Source organism: Pelobates fuscus, chromosome 4 (genome assembly GCF_036172605.1).
Source record: "Pelobates fuscus isolate aPelFus1 chromosome 4, aPelFus1.pri, whole genome shotgun sequence".
NCBI classification, from domain to species: Eukaryota; Metazoa; Chordata; class Amphibia; order Anura; family Pelobatidae; genus Pelobates; species Pelobates fuscus.
In genome coordinates, this window is record NC_086320.1 from 32,886,196 (window position 1) to 32,907,263 (window position 21,068).

A 21,068-nucleotide genomic window follows, 5' to 3' on the forward strand; every position below is an offset into this window, starting at 1 on the left:
GTCTTGGAATCATGCAAAATTGATGAGGGAATAAAACATTTTAGGGCAAAATAGGTGAATTGGAAAAATTCTCGATTTCAGCAATTTCCCACCTCTGCTGTTTGGACCTAAAAGGTACCAGACAATTAACATTTGTTGCTAATGAAGGGTAAAATACTAAATATGTTATCTCTGTCAGTATTCTGCTACTTCTAACCTGTGGTACACAACTAGTTTCCTTCATTGTGGGAATGTGTGCTGTTATTGGAATAAGTAGTTTGTGTCAGAACTGAATTATATACCCTTCAGGGAGACTTCAGTCGATACTCATTCCTTAACATTCCTAATGGATTTATGTTAGATGCAGTTTTTTTGTGTGATTTTTTTTTTTCCCCCCTCACCACTTATTGCTATTATTATATTGTAGAAAGTTTGCTAGAAGTTAGTTGTATTTTTGTAGATGTTGGTTGAATATTTTGCGATTTAGCTTTAATTTGCTAACATTGTGAGTTTATGAATAACCCATGTTAGTGTTGATGGGAGATCTGCCAAATCATGTTCCAGGTAATGTAAGCAGGCATTTTGCTCAGGCAATGACGGGATTATTTGCTGTAGTAAAAATTGTTTGAAATTCAGAATGACGGACACTGTAGTCACCAAAACAAATTTGTGCCTAGTGAAGCAGTTTTGGTGTATAGATCACACCCATGCAGTCTCACTGCTAAATTCTCTCTATTTAGAAGTTAAATCACTGTTTATTCAGCCCTAGTCACACCTCCATGCATGTGACTTACACAGGCTTCCTAAACACTTCCTGTAAAGAATCTTCTAATATTTACACTTCCTTGTTTGCAAATTCTGTTTAATTTAGAATTTCTTATCTCTTGCTCTGTTAATAGCTTGCTAGAACCCACAGGAGCCTCCTGTATGTAATTCAAGTTTAATTTACAGGGCAGGAGATAAACATGTTTAAAGTAATTTACATCTGATTGATAATTGAAACCAGTTTTTTTTTTTGTTTTTTTTTTCATGCAGGCTCTGTCAATCACAGCCAGGGGAGGTGCGGATAGGGCTGCATAAACAGAAACAAAAATGATTTAGCTCCTAAATGGCAGAGAATTGAGTAGTGAGACTGATCAGTGAGGCATGATCTATACAAGGTTCACCACCTTAGAGGTGATTTAGAGAGATTGCTATGTGTACACCCCTTGGGTGGCTCCCCACAAATCTGTGGAACTGTATGGTCACCCCGATATATTCTGTAATCGTTGATGTCTGTTGTTTTAATTTCTGCTCCTGGCAAACATCCACAGTTCTCTTGATAATCATGTGTTGGCTTGGCCTGAAATGATTTCAAGTAGAAAAAGCACGTTTGTGACCGCATTTATAGATCTAGCGATGTTTATGATTGTGCCTTGTGCCTCTGACTTAATTAGGTCAGTACCATGATTCTTGTACTGTAATAGATTTTGGCTTGATGGGCAGAAGATCATGTAAGGATAAAACAAAACAAACAAAGCTTCCTTCCATCACCCAGTAGGTCTGTCTGTTTCAATATCTTCCCTCCAGCTCATCAAAGAAGACACGGTGCGAATCTTCATTGATATGGAAACGTTATCTGTTGGGCATGACTTGTTCGACATACATCTGGCATACAAAGGGTTAAATTAACAGTGCGATTCTTGTGATCACCCAGCATTTTCTGTTTTTTTTTGTCTTTTTTTAATATTTTATCGGTTGTGCTTATCCTGGGTTCTTTACAAAGAATCAGTGACTTGATACAAACCAACAACCAGAGACAACTGGTAATTTGAGGATTGAAGATCAGAGTGATGGCAAACGAGTGCGTATACTGGTGGGGAAGCTGGGGATTTAATGGTGAATAGTAGCCTAACTATCTATGGAACTTGGTGGAAAAATTTAGAGCAACCCTTTACCACCAGATAAACTTGCTGTAGGTATAACCTTATCATTAAATGTTTGAAAGTGTTTCTGTAGCCCTATATTTATAAAAAATAATGTGTGTTTTGAACATTTTAACTTCAATTGCATGTGGAGGATCATTCTCTAAAAGCTTCCCCCATCTCTTCATGTTTGTTATACATCATATCTAATCCGGAGGACCAGCGACTGATATAGTTAGGGTTTTTTTTGTAAATCTTTCTTTTATTATGGCATATACGTCATGGGGTACAGAAGAGAAGGAGGAGGCATTGAGGGGTAACATGAGATAATATCAAGATGGTGTACAATGCACCTCAAAGAAAGATTGCCATGGGTTTTTTTTTTTTGTGAAACATTCAAGTAAACATAGTGTTACAAGCTTGGATAAGAAACAAAAGTGACCAAAATAGCGTAGACAAGCTTCACATACAAGTTGGTGTTCATGGCTAAACAGGATAATATAATAAAATAAAATAAATGATTATTGCTTATTCCAGCGAGTTAGACTGAGTTATAACAAAAACATAGTAGAACCGAGAACAATGCCTGTCAAGTTAGGTTGTCAGGGGAGACGCAGACATGCATTAAGCAAATTTAGCGCGAGTCAGGCTGGATTCGCTCCAAAAACCACCGAATCAGAACACAACAAAATACTACCAAAGTAGTGTTGCAGATATTTACAGATTATCGTAGGCTGCTTATGCCCTAAAGGTGAACAGGGGGGTGCTAGTAATTATATGTAACAAAGCAAAATTATCATCTTTACTTATACCTTGTGCGTTTTGCTCTCGTGGGTGCTCAGTACTAGGGTATAGGTTATGTCGGGTATATTATTACTAGGGTACTTCTATCATATCGTAAGTAATCATGCTAGTTAGATCACCAGCAATGCATCCCTGGGTGCAGGGCCAGCTATATGCCTCGCCGAAGTGGCCCTAGGCAGCAAAGATTATTAGCATTGTAGGAGCATCCTTATAGTGGTGGCCTGCGGTCGTGTATTTGAGCTGCACATTTTAAAACTGCAGTAAGTCACATAAGGTTTACAATCCTACCACGGTAGGCAACAATAGTGCAAGCTGTATGCTGTTCAAAGGCAAATCTTATAGGTTATAATACTTAGCATCTATTAACCAGTAGCTATGTAATATCATTCAGCATGACAGGGATAACATAATACAACATGCACAGTGGTCTATAGGTAGGCTCGGTCTTGAGTAGCTTGCCAGGTATAGCGGGTAAGCAGAGCTACGTTTTATGCACTAATAAGCTCAGCAACGTTTTATGGGAAATGGAATATAGAGGTTGCAGCGGTATTTTTATATTTACGGCTGGCAGGTGGAGCAGTCTCGGGTTTAACGTAAACCTCGCATTCGGAAACTGGGGGTTAGAGTCCAACAGGAACTTGAGGCTAGTTCCTAATCGAATGTTCCGTGGGGTGCGGGTATGTGTCCGCTGTTGCCTGCTGAGCTGACCCCAGGGTACGGGAGTAGTTCCTGGATCATCCGATTCCCGTGGTTGGCAGCTGTGATGCAGTCGCACGGTAATCCTGTGGTCTGCGCAAGCTTGAGGAGGGTTGTAGCTGTATGCTCCGGTCGGTGGGGAGTCCAGAGGCCCCTGCGGCTCTGCTGATGGTGGCAGTGTTGCGTGTGCCGTAGCGGGCCCCGCTCCAGCCCCAGGCCTTTTGGAAGGACCGCATCTGTGTGCCACAGACTCGGGTATGCAGTGCAGCCGGGTCTACCCCTTTACGGGCGCTGCGGAGGGCCCCGGTGGTCTGGCGCCGCCAGCGGCGGGTGGTCCTCCGGCGTTGTGGGCGATGCTGCGGGGGTATACCCCGTTTGGCCTTCGGCCTAGGATGACAGGGAGCCTGGTTGGCGTGTGCCCCAGGTCGGAATCTGTCCGAGCGGGGCGTGCTCGGCCTTTTCTCCTTGTCCTCCCGTACATACTTTGGTGACTGCGGTGCCATGCGCTGCTCCAGTCTCTCCCAGAAGCGCTGGAAGGCCTCATCTATACGTTTGATGGAGCGCTCAATCATGTCTCCGCCAAGATCAGCATGTATCGGCGTCATTTGTGTTACGGTTTGTGCACGAGGCCCGTCTTGTGTCGTGCCCGAGTTTTCATGCCAAGTGAAACTGCAGATGGGCGCTTGTTGCTTGTCGATGGGGACCGGGATAACCCCCGCCGGTCCACTGGGGGGGGGACGGGTGTCCCTGCTAGAAAGCTTCTCTCTATGCCGCGGCGGGAGAGCGGCCGTCTCCCCCGCCCCGGCCATGCTTGTAGGCCGCATCGGTCGCTTGTGTGATTTCGGCTCGAGGGGGTGCATATGTGGTATCAGTAAGTAGGGCTTGCTTTCCCCTTGCCTCCAGCAGCTGGCATCGAGTCGGTAGTCGCTTAGTGTGAGTTTAAATCGATAAATATCGCCTCCAGGAGCAGGAGCTTCGGTATCGTGCGTCTGCTCTGTTCCAGGGTCAAGCCCCGCCCCGATATAGTTAGGGTTTTGACACAATGGAAACAGACATTTCTATTTATCTTCATATTGAAAAAAGGTATTTTAGAACCGTGACCATACAATACATTTCCAGGTGTATTCTCTAACTTAAAATGCTCTTTTTCCCTTCTGAAGAATCTTTTGTTTGAGTGACTCCTCTGTATTCACGGACTACATACATTTTGACGTTCCGTGACTTCAAAATACAGAAGGTTTTGATGTGTTGATCAGGAAGCTCTTTTTATCCCGCTCTGGCCCAGTAAGCAAGCATTTGTCTGCACAATTCTTATTTAAATTGTGTTGTTTAATCTATAGTTATACCTACCGGAACATAACTTTATATGTATCAAAAGCTACGGATTGATTCAATATTGTTCTTAAAGGGTTACTCCAACCACCATGACCCCTTTAGTAATGTTGAAATCTAGGTCTCCCATACCACCCACTCAGAACTTCCTCCTTTCCACATTTAAATAATGTTTTTAAATCTACCTCCATCTCCCTCCCTTCCCTCGCCGGCCCAGAGCTTGCGCATGTGCTCTGAGCCAGCGAAATGGTCCAATCGCAGGCTTCTCTGAGTGTTTTTTTTTTTTTGTGCAGGTTTTACTACAAATTGAGAGCGTGGGTCTTCTCCACAGGGTTATATTACAATATAATAGTGAATATTACACCGGAAAGGGTGCTAAGCAAGGAAGTTTTACTTACCTGAAGCTGTCCTTTTGACTGCTGTCATCTTTAACTGGGGGGCCCTCTTCAGCTCCTGGTGCTTCAGCTGCCAGGAGCCAAGTCAGTGCTGTGTGAGAGAGTACAACATTGAGGTCTATGGAGGAGAACATGGGAGACTTCATAGATTAATGCCTGAATCCCATAGCTGTCCATTGTGGCTGCTGGGATTGGACAAAAGTTGGTATGGGAGCTCTTTTTTTTTTTCTCTCAACTTCACGCTTTATGAAATCTCCTGCTATGTCAAGGTACGCCGTGTGCTATAGGTTGCAGACCCTTGGTGTAGGCCGCTCTGTATTACTGTCTTATGGATCGTTACCATGTAAAGATTACTGTTGCAATTAAAAAAGTTGATAGTTCACAAATGAGTAGTATGTGCAAGCACAGGTGTATATATTGTATAAAAGCTAGCGTGTGTCACTTGATGCAGATTGTGAGGGCTAGCCAGGTGAGGTGCTCTCTGCAAGTAATCTCCGCTGCGACTTGTAACTGCTCAGTGCTACTGAACGAGTGCTTTGCCGGAGGTTCACCATGCCATACTAATGAAGGCAAATTGAAGGACGACAATCTGGGGGGTGGAAAAGGTGGTTCCAATATAGGGAAACTTGAATGTTTTTTAACAAGATATTGTGTCCTTCTTTAATATACAAAACATGTCAGAGAAGGTTTCTAATACATTACATTGTTTGGGTTTACAGAAAGCCTTGCTTTTCACTCCAGCTATGAAAAGCTAAAAAAAAGCTGCCCCCCCCCCCCACCCAAAAAAGGAAATCTTAAGAGAACTAATGTGACCAGAATAGGAATGACAAGCTGAAGGCAGTATGTGGAAAGTAAGAGCCGGGGCATTAAGTAAATAGCAAGTCCAGACTCTGCATTGCTAACACACAGGTGGGGGGGAGATAAGATATTAGACAAATCCAAGTAATCCAAAAACAGACAAGCTGCAGCACGCTAATATCTAGAGGGCAATGTTCTGCGCAGCTGAGTTATTATCTTGGAATGGTATTGATGCAAGCTTTCTCTGTGCTGGGGTGGGGGGATGCCTTTTGGGGGAAAGGAAGAAAAGGGGGGAGGGAAGCAATGTAAGTGTAGCCTGCAGTCACAAGTACATATTCCGATGCCTGGCTTTTGTCCTTCCGCTATTAGAACCTTTGCATGTTTTCAGTACCAAGGAACTTGCGATGGTATTAAGCTTCTGATGGGAAGGAGCTAGCCCTTATGACGTGTCAACCTTAAGAATGAAAACCCAACATGTTTAAACATAGTTAGCCACAAGAAATTCTAGTATAAGATGGCCAGCGAGGCAATTCAAGCTGACACAAAAGTAAAGATGGGGTTGTTTTACCATTAAGGCACCGCAGCATTCAGTAGTTTAAAAGGGCAGTCTAATCACCATAACCACTAAATGCTGTTGTAGTTATGGTGCCGTAAGGCAGCAGGCGCTGTCCTCTGCTTTAAGTGGTCTCTGCGGCATGCCCAGAAGCAATATCTATTTCAAACTTTTTTGGATGGCATTGATTTGCTGAGGACACCAGCTGATCTGCACAGCTAATGAATGTTTAAAATTTTAAATTTGATAATGTAAATTATAAAAGTGAAAGCAACACATTCGATATCAAGTGTGTAGCCAAGTTACAGATGCCTCGGGTTTAAAAGTAGTTTCACCAAAACAGGAGTCCAGACTGATTGCTTACGGCTATATAACCACTACATTGACAACACCTCTCTACATAAATTATTATATTAAGAAGACAGAAGTCAATATCTATAAAAAGAAAAACATTAATCATCCTATAAACAATAATATTTTTTTTCATTTAAAGGAAGAGAATGGGAGGATGTCTTAAACCAGGGGTTGGCATCCTTTAACACTCTAGATGTTATGGACTAAATGTCCCATTAAAGGGACACTGTAGGCACCCAGACCACTTCTGCTCATTGGAGTGGTCTGGGTGCCAACTCCCACTACTCCTAACCCTGTAAGTGTAATTATTGCAGTTTTTTTATAAACTGCAATAATTACCTTGCAGGGTTAACTCCACCTCTAGTGGCTGTCTACTAGTCTCTTCCTGGTCCATAGCACAGGAAACCTGTGCTAGAGCGTTGCTGGATGTCCTCACGCTGTGTGAGGACCTCCAGCGTCGCTCAAATCCCCATAGGAAAGCACTGAAAATCATTTTCAATGCTTTCCTATGGGGAGACCTAATGCGCATGCGCGGAATTGCCGCGCATGCGCATTAGGTCTCCTCGGCCGGTGGGCTGGATCAGTCTCGGCCGACGGATCCAGTAGGAGGAGCGGCGCGGAGGAGGAGACAGTGGCGAGGGACATCGCCGCTGCCTCAGGTAAGTGACTGGAGGGGTTTTCACCCCTTCAGTAACCGGGGATTGGTGGGTGGGAGGGAGAGGGACTCTCCAATGCCAGGAAAACGGATCGTTTTCCTGGCACTGGAGTTTCCCTTTAATCTCTTGCAGCCTTAAAGGAACACTATAGTCACCTAAATTATTTTAGCTAAATAAAGCAGTTTGAGTGTATAGATCATTCCCCTGCAATTTCACTGCTCAATTCACTGTCATTTAGGAGTAAAATCACTTTGTTTCTGTTTATGCAGCCCTAGCCACACCTCCCCTGGCTATGATTGACAGAGCCTGCATGAAAAAAAAACTGGTTTCACTTTCAAACAGATGTAATTTACCTTAAATAACTGTATCTCAATCTCTAAATTGAACTTTAATCACATACAGGAGGCTCTTGCAGGGTCTAGCAAGCTATTAACATAGCAGGGGATAAGAAAATCTTAATTAAACAGAACTTGCAATAAAGAAAGCCTAAATAGGGCTCTCTTTACAGGAAGTGTTTATGGAAGGCTCTGCAAGCCACATGCAGGGAGGAGTGACTAGGGTTCATAAACAAAGGGATTTAACTTCTAAATGGCAGAGGATTGAGCAGTGAGGCTGCAGGGGCATGTACTATACACCAAAACTGCTTCATTAAGCTAAAGTTGTTCAGGTGACTATAGTGTCACTTTTTAATGCTAGCAAAGCATCAGGGGAGATGTAGTCCACAACATCTGGAGTGCCAAAGGGTGCTTTAAAAAAAAAAAAAAACTAATGGTGGAAGGATTTTCACAATAACTACAACTATTGTCAAGAGCCCTGGTGCTCCCCTATTGAGCGAGGCAGTTTTCGAATGGTTTAACATCTTACCTTGGGCGCCCCTCCCGCCTCCACTTCTAATGCCAGAGAGCCCGAAGGTTCCTTTGCTGTGTTGCAGGGCTTAACTCAGTGCAGTCAGCCAATGAACTAACAGACGTTTACCTCTCAGCCATAAAGCTTTGGTAGTGGTGGGGAGCGGTGCATGGCAGACCCCAAGTAAGAAGGCAAACCATTCAAACACAGTTTGACTTCTTACAAAGGGAAGAAGGGGAAGAGGCACCATGACACCCCTGGCACTATAGCCACTACGGAGAGCTGTTATGGTGCTTGGACGGATCCTTGAAGGAAGGATGGTAAAATCTGCTACAGTAACTGTAGAGCAGTGTTTGCGAACTAGTTTCACAGATTTTGACTTTTCTGCTAAAAAGGATTGTCCCTGCCGGGCTGGATGGAGAGGAAGGGGTTAAACTTACCTCTTTCTCCAGCGCCGGGCGGGGAGCTCTCCTCCTCCTCTCCGCCTCCTCTCCTCCTCTTTGGCTGAATGCGCATGCGCGGCTAGAGTCGCGCGCGCATTCAGCCAGTCTCATAGGAAAGCATTTACAATGCTTTCCCATGGACGCTGGCGTCTTCTCACTGATTTTCACAGTGAGAAGCATGCAAGCGCCTCTAGCGGCTGTCAATGAGGCAGCCACTAGAGGCTGGATTAACCTTAATATAAACATAGCAGTTTCTCTGAAACTACTATGTTTATAGAAAAAAGGGTTAACCCTAGCTGGACCAGGCACCCAGACCACTTCATTAAGCTGAAGTGGTCCTTTAACTTATTTCATATTTACAGTTCATAAGCCCTATAACTAGGGAGGACAATATTTGAAAGTTGTCCTTTCATGATCCCATTTTTCACCTGTACTTAAAAGTTGTTACATACTAATATGATAAAAACAAGACATGAAAGGCTTTCTATTTAACCATTTCAGGTTAAGAATTAACCTCTCTAACAGGGCTGTCCTTAGTTCCAGGCTGTTGCAGGGATGCCTAGGGCAGAGCGTACACATCCACTGTAAGATTTTTTTGTTTGACATATATTTATCTCTCCCTGACAATATTAAGCGGGTTAATGTATGTGAATGAGGACTTAGCAGAGCCTCATTCATGCTGTGTATATCAATGTGTTGCAGAACTCATAATTAGACCATGTTTCTTGCTCGCGCAGGTTTGGCTCTCAAAGTTTATAAATCATTGATTAAACATTGGCCTCAGGTTGTGTGAGATAATGTAGCAGGGTTTTACATGGAAAAATCTGCTTTAACGTAGACATACCCCCAGTATCTATAAAGTCTGGATTACAAAAGGTCAGGCTTACTGTGTTCTCATTCACTGAATGAAAAAAAACCTCACTAAATCTAGGTGATTGCATTTGCATGTGCTAGATTAGAGGAAGGCTTTAAGCAAGTTCCCAATGCATTGTCTAAAAAACTGTGTTCAATACTTAAACCAAACCACATCCTATTTGTGACTATGTTAATGGAAGGTTGTGAAATTATCTTAATTGAACCTTGGCCCACGTGGCAGTGGGATTGGCAGGTTCTCGTTGAAATTCCTCGTAGTACTCTGTAAATAATGGACACATCTGAATTTAGATCAATAGTTTGAGTGAAAATGAAACACCAGATAAGAGGTAGGAAAACTTCGGCACTCCAGATGTTGTGGACCACATCTCCTATAATGCTCTTACAACCATAATGCTGGCAAAGCATCAGGGGAGATGTAGTTTGCAACATCTGTAGACTAGTTTTTATTACGTTCTGTATAAATGAGGATATAAACATACTTTATATTGTGTTATGGCTGCATGGAAATACTCTCTTTGCTCCTATAATCTTTCTTTGGTAGAATAAATTGTACAAAAGCAAAAACAGGTAGCAAAAACAGACTAAGTCACTGTACCCTTGCGGGAGAGTGCCAGTCTGGACTCGCTATCCTGTGTACCGCGAGGAGACTCCAGGGGCTTAACCCCTAAATAAGTCAAAGCAAAAACAAGAGCAACAACAAGAACACTGGTCCCTGACGAAGGTGCAATACCTAAGCACCGAAACGCGCGTTGGGCGCTTTATATCTATTTTTTGTTCTCACATGGGCACTTTGTGCTTTGAGCACTTTGAATATGCTCTAAGTTTATACCTTTTGATTTTTCTTCTTACCACTATATCTGTCTAGTTAGTTTTACAGGGAGAGGGGCTTTATAAAGTTACTGTCAGTGCATTTGCAACTGACCTTTCACCTTATTGGATATTTCTCTCTCCCTGTTTTCTATCTATTTCTCTACTTATATTAATAGGACCCCTGGTGTGTGAGGGGGGGGGGGGGGGGGGGGGGGTGGTATGGGACCTGAGACCTGTATACCTCTACAGGAGTTTTGTTATACTCCTAAGGTTCCAACCCTTCACCTAGTAGAGTGCTGTGTGGATATAGGGACACTAGGGGGAAGGATACTTATGTTGCAGTTATTTCCAATAAAGCTTTATTATTCTTTTTATTATTTTTTGTACCTTTGATCCCTCATGCTTTTTTAGCAGTGTAGTTGCTCCCTATATCATCTATTGTGGTACAGTAGGGATTTGGTATTTTGTATATACTTTATTTTTTCTGTTTATTTACATTCGTTTTAGCCTTACCCTTTATGGGGTTATTGAGCCATTCATTATTTACAGACTAGTTACCTACGTGGCTATATCTATATCCAGGTGATGCACGGACTAGTTACCTACGTGGCTATATCTATGTCCAGGTGATGCACGGGGTCTCCTGTTCTGTTCTATATTGAGACCCCGCAGCATCTCTTTCTCTTGTTTTTGCTTAGAATAACTTGTATATTAGACGATTTCGGCTGGAAAGAATATAGAATTTGTGTAATCCAACCTACTCGTTACAGAGCTATTGTTTACCTTTAATCGGCCTTTAAAGATGATTAGCATGAAAATGAGTGTTAATGATTCCAATGTACAGATCATTAGTGCCTTGGAGAGTGCGGTGCTTAGTTCTATAGCCACTTCCTTGAAACGTTTATTAATAATTCAGAGCAAGGCTAGTAAAATGCTTGTTTTAACAACAGTGTACTCAGAGATTTTCCTACGTCCTTACATTACAAGAAAAAGGAAGATGCAAGATGATACAAAGTAGCTGTATGTTTAAATTCATACATGCATGCATGATATTTTTGACTTGTTTGACAGCACCTGGACACGGTTTGAATTTAAAGGGACACTCCAAGTGCAAGAAGGCTATGGGTGTTTTAAGTGTTTTCAACACTTCATAAATAGTCAACGCTCTTGTATTAAATATTGAAAATTAGTTGTGAGTTCAATATGATTATTTAGCGGTTAAAACTTCATAGATGTGATGCTTTTTTGCCCAAAAAAAGGTTTTATTTTTCGGGATAATAGCAATATTTCATGAATGGCAAAATAACATGCATAAATGAATTTATACTTTGGTAATTTCTCTATGTTAAAATGCTTGCACTAGAGGCCGTACCAAACACCAGTATTTGCCCCAATTAGCATTATGATTAGAATTAGCTTTCAAATGGAAAAGTGCGTTCCTTGTAGACTCTGCGACCTTCACCTTTTAAGAGTCCCTAGCTGCTTTGAACTTTTTGAGAATATCACAGAAAAGTTAATACATGAAATATAACAATCTTTTATACAGATTCTGTGTTTTTGTGCATTACACATTCCTACCTTTTGCTTTATTGAGGAGCATTATTCTGAGAATTTACCTGAATTGTTAAAAATGATTGAAAAGAACCCATTATTGCATTTGCTCTTTTCATTTTACATCACTGAGCGTCTTGAATTGCCTTGAAGTCGCTCTTAATGAACACACAGTACGCAGCAGGGGCAGTTCAACCCCCCAAAGCGTCATCTAATTAAACATCAGAGGCTTTTTTTTTTTTTTTAACCGTGAAAAGGAAACCCTTTCTCTCGTCCTGATTTATTTATTTTTTTTCTTCCCTTTCCTATAAGCTATTTTAATTGCATAGCTATGTCACGTTTAGGAATATGCTCCGTTCTCTCTACACTATCTTACAGTAACCGGAATACGCTGTTAGCATAGTTACAACATAAATTTTGGAAAGCACCTTCCTTATTTTATCCAGATCCTGCCTTTCTCGCTTCTATAATTTTTCAGATTAAATGGAAGTTCCACCTACAAATAAAATACTTCAATAACATTTACCAGTATCTGTGTCATGTAAGTAAGCGAGATGGCTTTAAAAAATAAATAATTTTAGGTAGTAAAATATTATGTACTCTAGTCAATGCAAACCGAGTAGGGCGCTACTTATTCAGAAGCATTTTATATGCTGCAGACCTGTTTTATGGGCTTGTCCTGTTTATGCACATTATAAATCCACAGCTACATATAGATCCACTTTAAGCACATAATTACATTGTGAGAGCTAAGAAAGTAGGGCTATTCAATAAAGTAAGCTCTTCTGTACCTTAACTTTACAGACAGACATTTGGAGTTATTGGTATCTATGGATTCTAGAACAACCTACGACTTGATCCCAGGAGGAAACTCTGACCCCTACACTAAAAGTTTCCCATCTTTCTGTGTTATGTCTCCTCCTCTCTACCAATGAACAGTGTGCTGCTGATACTCAAAGCATTGCTAGCTATACTACCTCGGTATTAGAGGGGTTTCCGTAACGTTTTTCCCCAGTACCTTGTCCCAACAGTCATCTGAGGAAACTACCCCTTCCTACTAGGTAGCCTGGCAGAGGACTATACTACTGCTATTTCTTTTTATCGGAGTTGGCTGGAGAAGTAACATTAAAGGTACACTATATTAGCCAAAACAACTTTAGTTGTCTATGCATCTATGATCGAGGCCTAATAATTCTTTCTAGACAAGGGTCTGAGACCCTATAAAAGAATTTACTAGTGTATTAACTGAAAGGATTCTCAAACTTTCCAAACACATGTCACGTTTACTGTCCGTGAAATTCCGCAAATAACTGCGTGTTAAAATTTGCAGAAATTAGTTTGTTGTTTATTTTAATACATTTGGAAAATGAACAAAATGTTATTTGGTCACGGATGGGCAAACGTTTGCATAAAGAATTTATAATATTTTGTAAAATCTGTCCCTCTCACTTGTTAGATGTACACTGATCTGTTGTGCAACAAAACAAATTACTTTACAACTGTGTCACTGGGGAAAAAAATCTTAGCCATTTCTGTACCATAAAAGGGATGTGCACTGCATTAAGCTAGTTGTCTTGCAGGGGCTTTGTGGGTAAAGTGTACAGGATATATAGGTCACGTTAATAGCATAACACTTATGGGAAGGCGTTGCTGTAATGCTTCCTCATGCAGGGTATTTAGACTTCCTTATTTTCAGACATTAAAACTCATGCAAACACTGAAAAACGGAAGTGTAATAGTGCAATGTTAATCCTCATACTGCATCAACCTGCTATCTCAGACTTCTCTCGAGCCCTGTTTTAATCGCTTTTAACTTCCATTAGAGACTCTCTACCGGCCATGCTACACTTTTTTTCAGCCATTTCAAAGTTATTTTGCACGGTTTGCCTTGAAATTCTTTGATGTTGAGTTTCAGGCACCCATTTAATATACATTCCTCATCGTTGGTACTTTTCAAGCCGACATACCTGCACCGATCACAGAACAGTTTAACAAACAAAACAGAAGACGTCAGGTGCACGCTGGCATTTGTAGGATAGGAAGAATTGTTTGATCAGGAGAGGGTAAGTTGTTTTTTTGTTTTTTGTTTTTTTTACACATTGCATTGTGTTACGCTAATGCAGAATTAATGCACAACTGCTCAGCTTAATGTTTATATTATTGCAACGTTCAGGCAAATGTGACAAAACATACAGTGCTCTGTATGTCACTAAATAGTACCATTTCATGCAAATTGTTTGCCTTATATCAAAAGATTGGCAGTTAGACGGTAGTTTATTTAAGGAAATACATGGAGCTATATGCAAAATATTTCTCAATCATTGCACGCATTGCATCACCATTTCTTGTTCCCCACCTGTAGTGGGGTTCTAATTTAGTTGGGCAGTAAAACTGATATACCTTCACTGGAAAATAGTAACGTAAATCTACATGTGCTTTTCTACTCATTATTTTTGAGCGTTTAAGTACAGTTTTATATAGAAATGAGAACTCTGCAAAAAAAAAAAAAAAATGTTTTCCTGGTTCTATTTTGTCCACGCCATGAATTGTCACTCTGCATGTGCAGGTGGTTGTATGCCAAAATGTTTTGTTTCTCTGTTGTAGCAGTCAAATAATTTGTCGACCACACCTGCAGTGGGGTCTAATGTAAAGACGTAGTGTGTCTAAATCCCCCAAACAGAAACTAGTGACGCAAATCCTGGTTTGTTCCTCTGACCAGGAATTAGGACTTCAAAGCAGCAGTTTTACATGCACATTTTGCCAAAGCCATTTCTGGCCCTCTCCTGACAGCAACGCCTGTCACTGTGCCCACGTGCATAGGCGCTTCGCAACAGTCCCAGCGGCAGCTGTGCTCACCGCTAAAACCATGTGAGTCCCAGCTCATATCACTCAAACCATTTAAACAGCTAAAGGCCTGGTGTCATTTACAGTGACCAGAAAATAAAGAAAATTAGTGAAAATAATTTTTTAAAATTAAACCGTTTTTTTTTTATTTTTTTTTTATTTATTTTTGTCTTGAGTGTGGTCCTTTCACTCAATGAATTTTGACTGTCATTATGGAGTGATCCTGAATAACTATGTTTAGTAATGACTCAGAACCTGATTTGAATGGTTATTGGCTTACAGTATACAGAAATGAAAATTAAATAATGCCAAGTGCATTCTCATCAAATGACTTTGCTGCTTCTAATAATTCAAATGTTGCTATACCAGGCCATATTTATCAGTCTTTGTTGTGTCAGTCTTATGTGTTGTCTAAAGTTTATGGACACCATATACAGTTATTAATTAAAAGATTTTATGTTGCTCTTTGAGTCAAGACTAACTCTGCCTGTAGTTGCTATAGTAACATGCAAATTTATATACCGATACGTGCGGTATTAAATGTTACAATATGGCTCTGATTGCATGTTCCATACTAAGACGCTAGACCTGGTAAATTCTGACTAATGCTTCTATAGTAATGTGGGTCACATTAGCGAAAAATGAAAAGGATATTTGCATATCATTAACATATCATTAACATATAAATGAATTGGAGACAAATAATAATTTGAACAATAATTAGTCAATGTACATATATGACAAAACCGCGATAATGTGCAAATGATGGGGGAAGTGGTGACCTGGAAATAGTTAGCCAATAATCAGATTGCCACATTTTATAAATGGGTCACTGAAATAAATGCTACTTTAAATTAAAATGCTTTAAACATACAATTATATAAGTAATCTATTTTATGAAAAATATTTTTCTGCCTAAAAAGTTCTAAATGAAACCGTTGCAGTACAATTGGTGTTTGTTTTCTGTGGTCGTTCTATCAGTTTCCTTAATTGGTAACCTCTTGTCTATATAGTAGGTATTCAGGAAGTGCTGTTTTAACTATTCTCAGGGTTTCGTTTTTTTTTTTTTTTGTAGCAAACTTCCCTCTTTAATTTATTGGATAGATAATGTATTAAAATGCAAAAAAAAAAATAAGCTCCCCTAATATCTTTGGCTTCAGCTCTACATATCAGACCAGGAAGTGTTATATATATATATATATATATATATATATATATATATATATATATCTATCCCCCTGTCCCCCCCCAAAAAAACAACCTGTATTCTGTGCGTTACACATTGGCTGTGATGGAGCTTGGAGTGTTATAACTATTACATTTTAGTCCACTTTGCACTGTGTCTTAGATCCTGCTGTTTTGGTGTTTATTTACATTAAGCATACTGGGCATATTTGGAAGAACTTAAAAAAAAACACCCTACAGCGCAGAGTAAATCTGCCTGGAGAGATTGCTAGCATTAACCTCCTCAGGACTAAATACTCCACTTTGCCATTATTGCTGTTTGTTACGTGTAGGCCCGAAGGCAAAATGTTCCACTTCTTTAACTTTGGCTTTTCTGCAAAGCCTTGTAGTAAATAATTGAGAGGATCATCCAATTTTGAAAGAAGTCTCGAAGAACAGATTGTTGTGGTATCATAGGTCCTTAAGGCATTGTAAAGAAATGCCATTATCATGTTTATGGAATTTGGATATTCTCACTGGAATCCATCTCCTAGACCAAGGGCCCTACATTCGTCACTGGCAAAGCATCACTGGAGATGTCGTCCACAACATCTGGAGTGCTGAAGGTTGCCATGCTAGACATTTCTCTGTACATCAATGTCATTACATGCTGGCAGATCTCATTTATCGTATAGTTGTGTTTTGTGATATAAGCCCGTTCGCTGGCAGGGCTCGTATCGGTACCTTTTACTGAATGTGTGTAGTGTTGCAGATGTTGTTGGTTTTGTACAAATAAATGAAAATGCCAATTTTTACCTGGGAGCCTATTTAACTTCACAGAGTGCATAGTGTGCTGTTTTAGCTATGGTGCCAGGAGTGTGAGTAGTCAGATCATTTGGTAAAGGTTTGACAACATACCCGGGGTATACTGGGCATTGGTCACATCCTCCATTGACAACAGGAAGCTCCTGCTTAGGGCTACTGTTAGCATTCCTGAGCTTAGCCCAGCACTACCAGGGCCAGCTTATTTTCTTAAAGGGACACTATAGTCACCTGAACAACTTCAGCTTAATGAGGTTGTTTAGGTGAGAACTATAGCTCCCTGCAGCCTTTCTCATGTAAACACTGTATTTTCTGAGATTGGATCAGGCTACAACTTCTGATGTCAGCAGACTTTTTTCTTTTTTAGGAAAATAGCATGCAGAGTTACAGCTTCTGGCTTGAATACAGTAAGATTTTTACAATATTTATGGAGGCATGAGGGGCCCAGGGGGGCTAGATGGTGGTGTTAACAGTATAGGGTCAGGAATACATGTTTGTGTTCCTGACCCTATTTAAAGCATCAACTAAGCACCCTTAGCCAATAAGGTAAGCCCTTTAACTCTGGCACAGGGAGCTTTTGGAGGCTTTGAAAGCTATATAATGGTTGATCCAGCACGTAGAACTATATCACATCTAGGACTAAAGGCAACGTCTTACCGGGCCTTAGAATGGCCGTACTTAATGTACCAGAGAATAGTCAGAATACTTGCTGAGGTCAGGGACACAGGAGACACAAGGATACCAGAATTCAGGGAAGTTAAACAAAGTCAATGAACCAGAATTAAACACATAGGAACACACTCTCTGACAACCACTGAGGGAAACCACAACAGGGCAAAGCGTGAAAGGAGGAATGAGTTCCGATTGGCCGTAACTGGCCTTCGACCCCTAAACGTGCGTACATGTATTACGTGACGTCACACGCACATTGACGCCGTCATTACCGTGGACGGATGTGGGGCTATAATATGGTGTGGATCCGCAGCGGCTGGCGTTCAGCAGTCAGGTATACCAGCACCGAACTGCTGAATGGCATCTCCTTCACTGCCAGGAAGGCAATTCCTATTGCCAACACCACAAGGTGAGGTTGAATACGTGACAGTAGGCAACCTTCAGCACTCCAGATGTTGAGTTCATCTCCCTAACATCTGCAGTGCTGAAAGTAGCATACCCCTGATCTAGAACGAATCTAGTAGACTTGCTTCACTGACGCGAACATTAAATTTAACTCCCTTCTTTCATCATTTACTCTCCTAATTAACCTTCCTAGGACAGTGGTTCTCGATCCAGTCCAGTACCTCTCTACATATAAATTTTCCATTCTTGCTAATATTTATCTTTCAAAAGCACTTACATCATGCCTAATTGACATAACCTTATCTGTCCAGTTCCCTCTGGGTGCCAAAATGCCAACCACAAACAATCTGAGCCTGCTAGAGGGGGGGGCACTAGGGGAAGGAAGTTGACTTGCTCATTTAGAAATCAGAAAATCCCATGTGTTTCTATACTTGAAATGGAAAATTATTTATTATTGTAATTGGCTCTGTTTTTGGAATGCTCAATCCAACTTTGTATTTGTACTTTTTTTTTTTTTTTTATATGGTTTAGAGCAGTCTTCCCCAAACTCCGGCCCTCAAGATGTTGCTGAACTACAACTCCAATGATTCTCAGCCCATCTATTACATTCATAGAATCATGGGAGTTGTAGATCAGCAACATCTGGAGGGCCGGCGTTTGGGGAAGCCTGGTTTTGGAGCATTAAGGGAAATGTAGTCCACAACATCTAGAGTGCTGAATATTGCCTTAGCCTTTACTGAAACCTCAGTTTCACAGTGTACTAGGTGTATATTTGATCACTTTACGCTCGTTCAAACGGAATAAGAAGAAAAGCATAGTTGATTTTTAACAGTTCCTTTTGTTGTATATAAGATGCAATCTTATCCTTGCAGGCTGTACTAGGTGTATCCGGGCCAGCTTACTGTGAGATGCCACTTCTTTTGCAAGATCCTCCTGTGTTCCAAAAAGTACCCCTTGTGTTACCGTTTCCTTTAGTGGTGTCCGTGCGGGCTGTGGCTAGGGTACCTGGAGCCGTTTAAAATGTTATGTTCAATCAGATGATGTATCGGAATTAGATTCAAGCTATTTGTTTGGTGATTGCACAGTCAAGGTATAAAAACATTACGCAGTATAGAATTTAATTCATGGGATGTGACCTGCGTAACAGTTTGTAATTCACGCAATCTTCCAGTCTGTGCAACACAGAATTGTGAAAACAAAAGGAAATCTAAAAAAAAATCCATTGGTAAAGAGTCAGAAGGTTAAAATTCTAAATCACTTCCTCATTGTTTCCTCTCTTGTATTACCACTTTTTATTAGATATAGATACATTTTATTTTTCAGTGAAATTCTAGAAACCGTACAGTTCTAGGTTTTACAAAAAAATGTTATCGGCCTTCCTCGTGAAGGGAATTTCAAATTCAAGATCAAAATAGATGAACTGAATAAATCTTCTAATTTAGCTAACCTTCCTGACTACTCTGCCTTTAAATTTGAAATTCACTTTGTACTCACTTGGATTTTTCACTTTAGTGACCCCACACTTAAGAATGAGACCTTGTGGCCCTGACTTACAAAATCCTCTGACTCTATCTCTTACACCTCTTCCTTTCCCCTAGTGGTGTCTTTAGTATTTTTTTTTTTTTTTTACTGCTACCTTTTACACCTATTTCTTTTCCCCTAGTAGTTTATGAGCTACCTCCGATCTGCCAAGCTCACTAATAGTTATTCACTAGATTGAGAATTGCTGGGAATTCAATGCCAAAGTAGACAATCGTGAAACATGTTGAATTTCACTTTGAACGCCTGCCCGTTCTCATTTCAGTAAATAATGTAAGCTCGTTTGAGCAGGGCCCTCAACACCCTCTGTTCCTGTGCGTCAAACTTGTCTTGTTGCAAATACTTGTCTGTTAGTCCACCCACTGTACAACACTGCAAATGTTGGTGGCGCTTTATAAATAATAATAAATGAGCTTTTATTTTTTTTTATTTTTTTTTTAATTTTCACATTCTCACATTGTTCCTTTATGATGTCTCTCACCCAACACATCTCTGCTTGACATTCTTCGGAACCCCATATTTGTATCTTGTCTCTCTCCTGGCCCAATCCCTTTCAGATTACAAGCTCGCTGGCAGTGGTTTGTAAACTTTCTATATCAATGTATCTAGCGCTGTGGGTGATTGGTATTGGTTGAAAATGAAAGCCCCCTTTTAGAGTATAATTCTGCTATAAAACGCACACTGTGTTGTCGCTCCGCTGATTACCTTCCACGCACATCTGTGTAGACATGTGGATGCTCTGATGCTATAAAACTTTCCTTTTGAATGGCGGATATATAAATCTGCCCACACCATTCATCAGTAGTGCCAGCCTGCACACTGTCTTTATTCGCTGTAAGCTCTGTGGATGCTCGGGGAAACCGTTGTATGGGTTTAACTTGCACTTTAGCTTTACCGCTAATGGGACGAGCAGTGTATTTCCTCTTCCTCCGAAATATATGAATACTCATTTTGTTTTCCCTTTCAGTGAGCATTTGTGTAGATTTGAGACTGCGGCTGTACTGACACCTTTGTACATCTATTCATCTATATATATATATATATATTTAAGTGCTGTTATGGTTTTATCTAAAATATTATATGCCTATCTAAATAAATTCTAAAAGGTTTTAAAAAAAAAAAACTTAAAGAAAAATAATTATACAAATAGTTCAATGTAAATCTAGCTGCTTTGTCACATTTCCTTTCCTTATGCCCCTTGTATCCTAATGATACTCCCTTTTTCCCCACTTGCCCTTATTTATGTTTATTATAATTTCTTTCTGGTGTCTTATCTTATACATGGATACCGCCATTTTGTTCACTAACCGTAAAGTTAAAGGGCAAGTTAAACCCACAAAAGGTTTCCCTGTTCATCCACCGCAGTTACAATGTATAAAGGCAGCGTGCAACGTATCGCGTTTTATTTTGCCTGTTAAAGTCTAGCAAATGGGTATGCTGGGCTGGTGTGGAATGTTCTATTGAGTAAAATATGAGTCTGACAGAAGATTAACATATACTAAAACATACAAAGCATTATTGAGCAAATTTACAGAAAACCTGTAATGGAAATCCCATAAAAACTGGTTAAACCTAGTGTCTCGATACAGCATTTTATAGAACATTTATTTCTTTTCGTTTTGGAC

The 21,068-nt window shown here is 40.5% G+C and overlaps 1 protein-coding gene across 9 annotated transcripts in view; it reads left to right on the plus strand.

Annotated features, from left to right (window-relative positions):
* The window catches only part of CYRIB (CYFIP related Rac1 interactor B), a 152,941-nt gene that overhangs the window by 86,747 nt on the left and 45,126 nt on the right, over positions 1-21,068 (plus strand). For 2 of the 9 annotated variants that reach the window (XM_063451058.1, XM_063451061.1), the window contains exon 1: positions 13,724-14,060. The exons of the other annotated variants lie outside the window; for them this stretch is intronic. The gene's annotated coding sequence lies outside the window, so the exon portion shown is untranslated. Of the gene's footprint in view, positions 1-13,723; positions 14,061-21,068 lie in introns of those variants that run through there. 9 annotated transcript variants of the gene reach the window in all.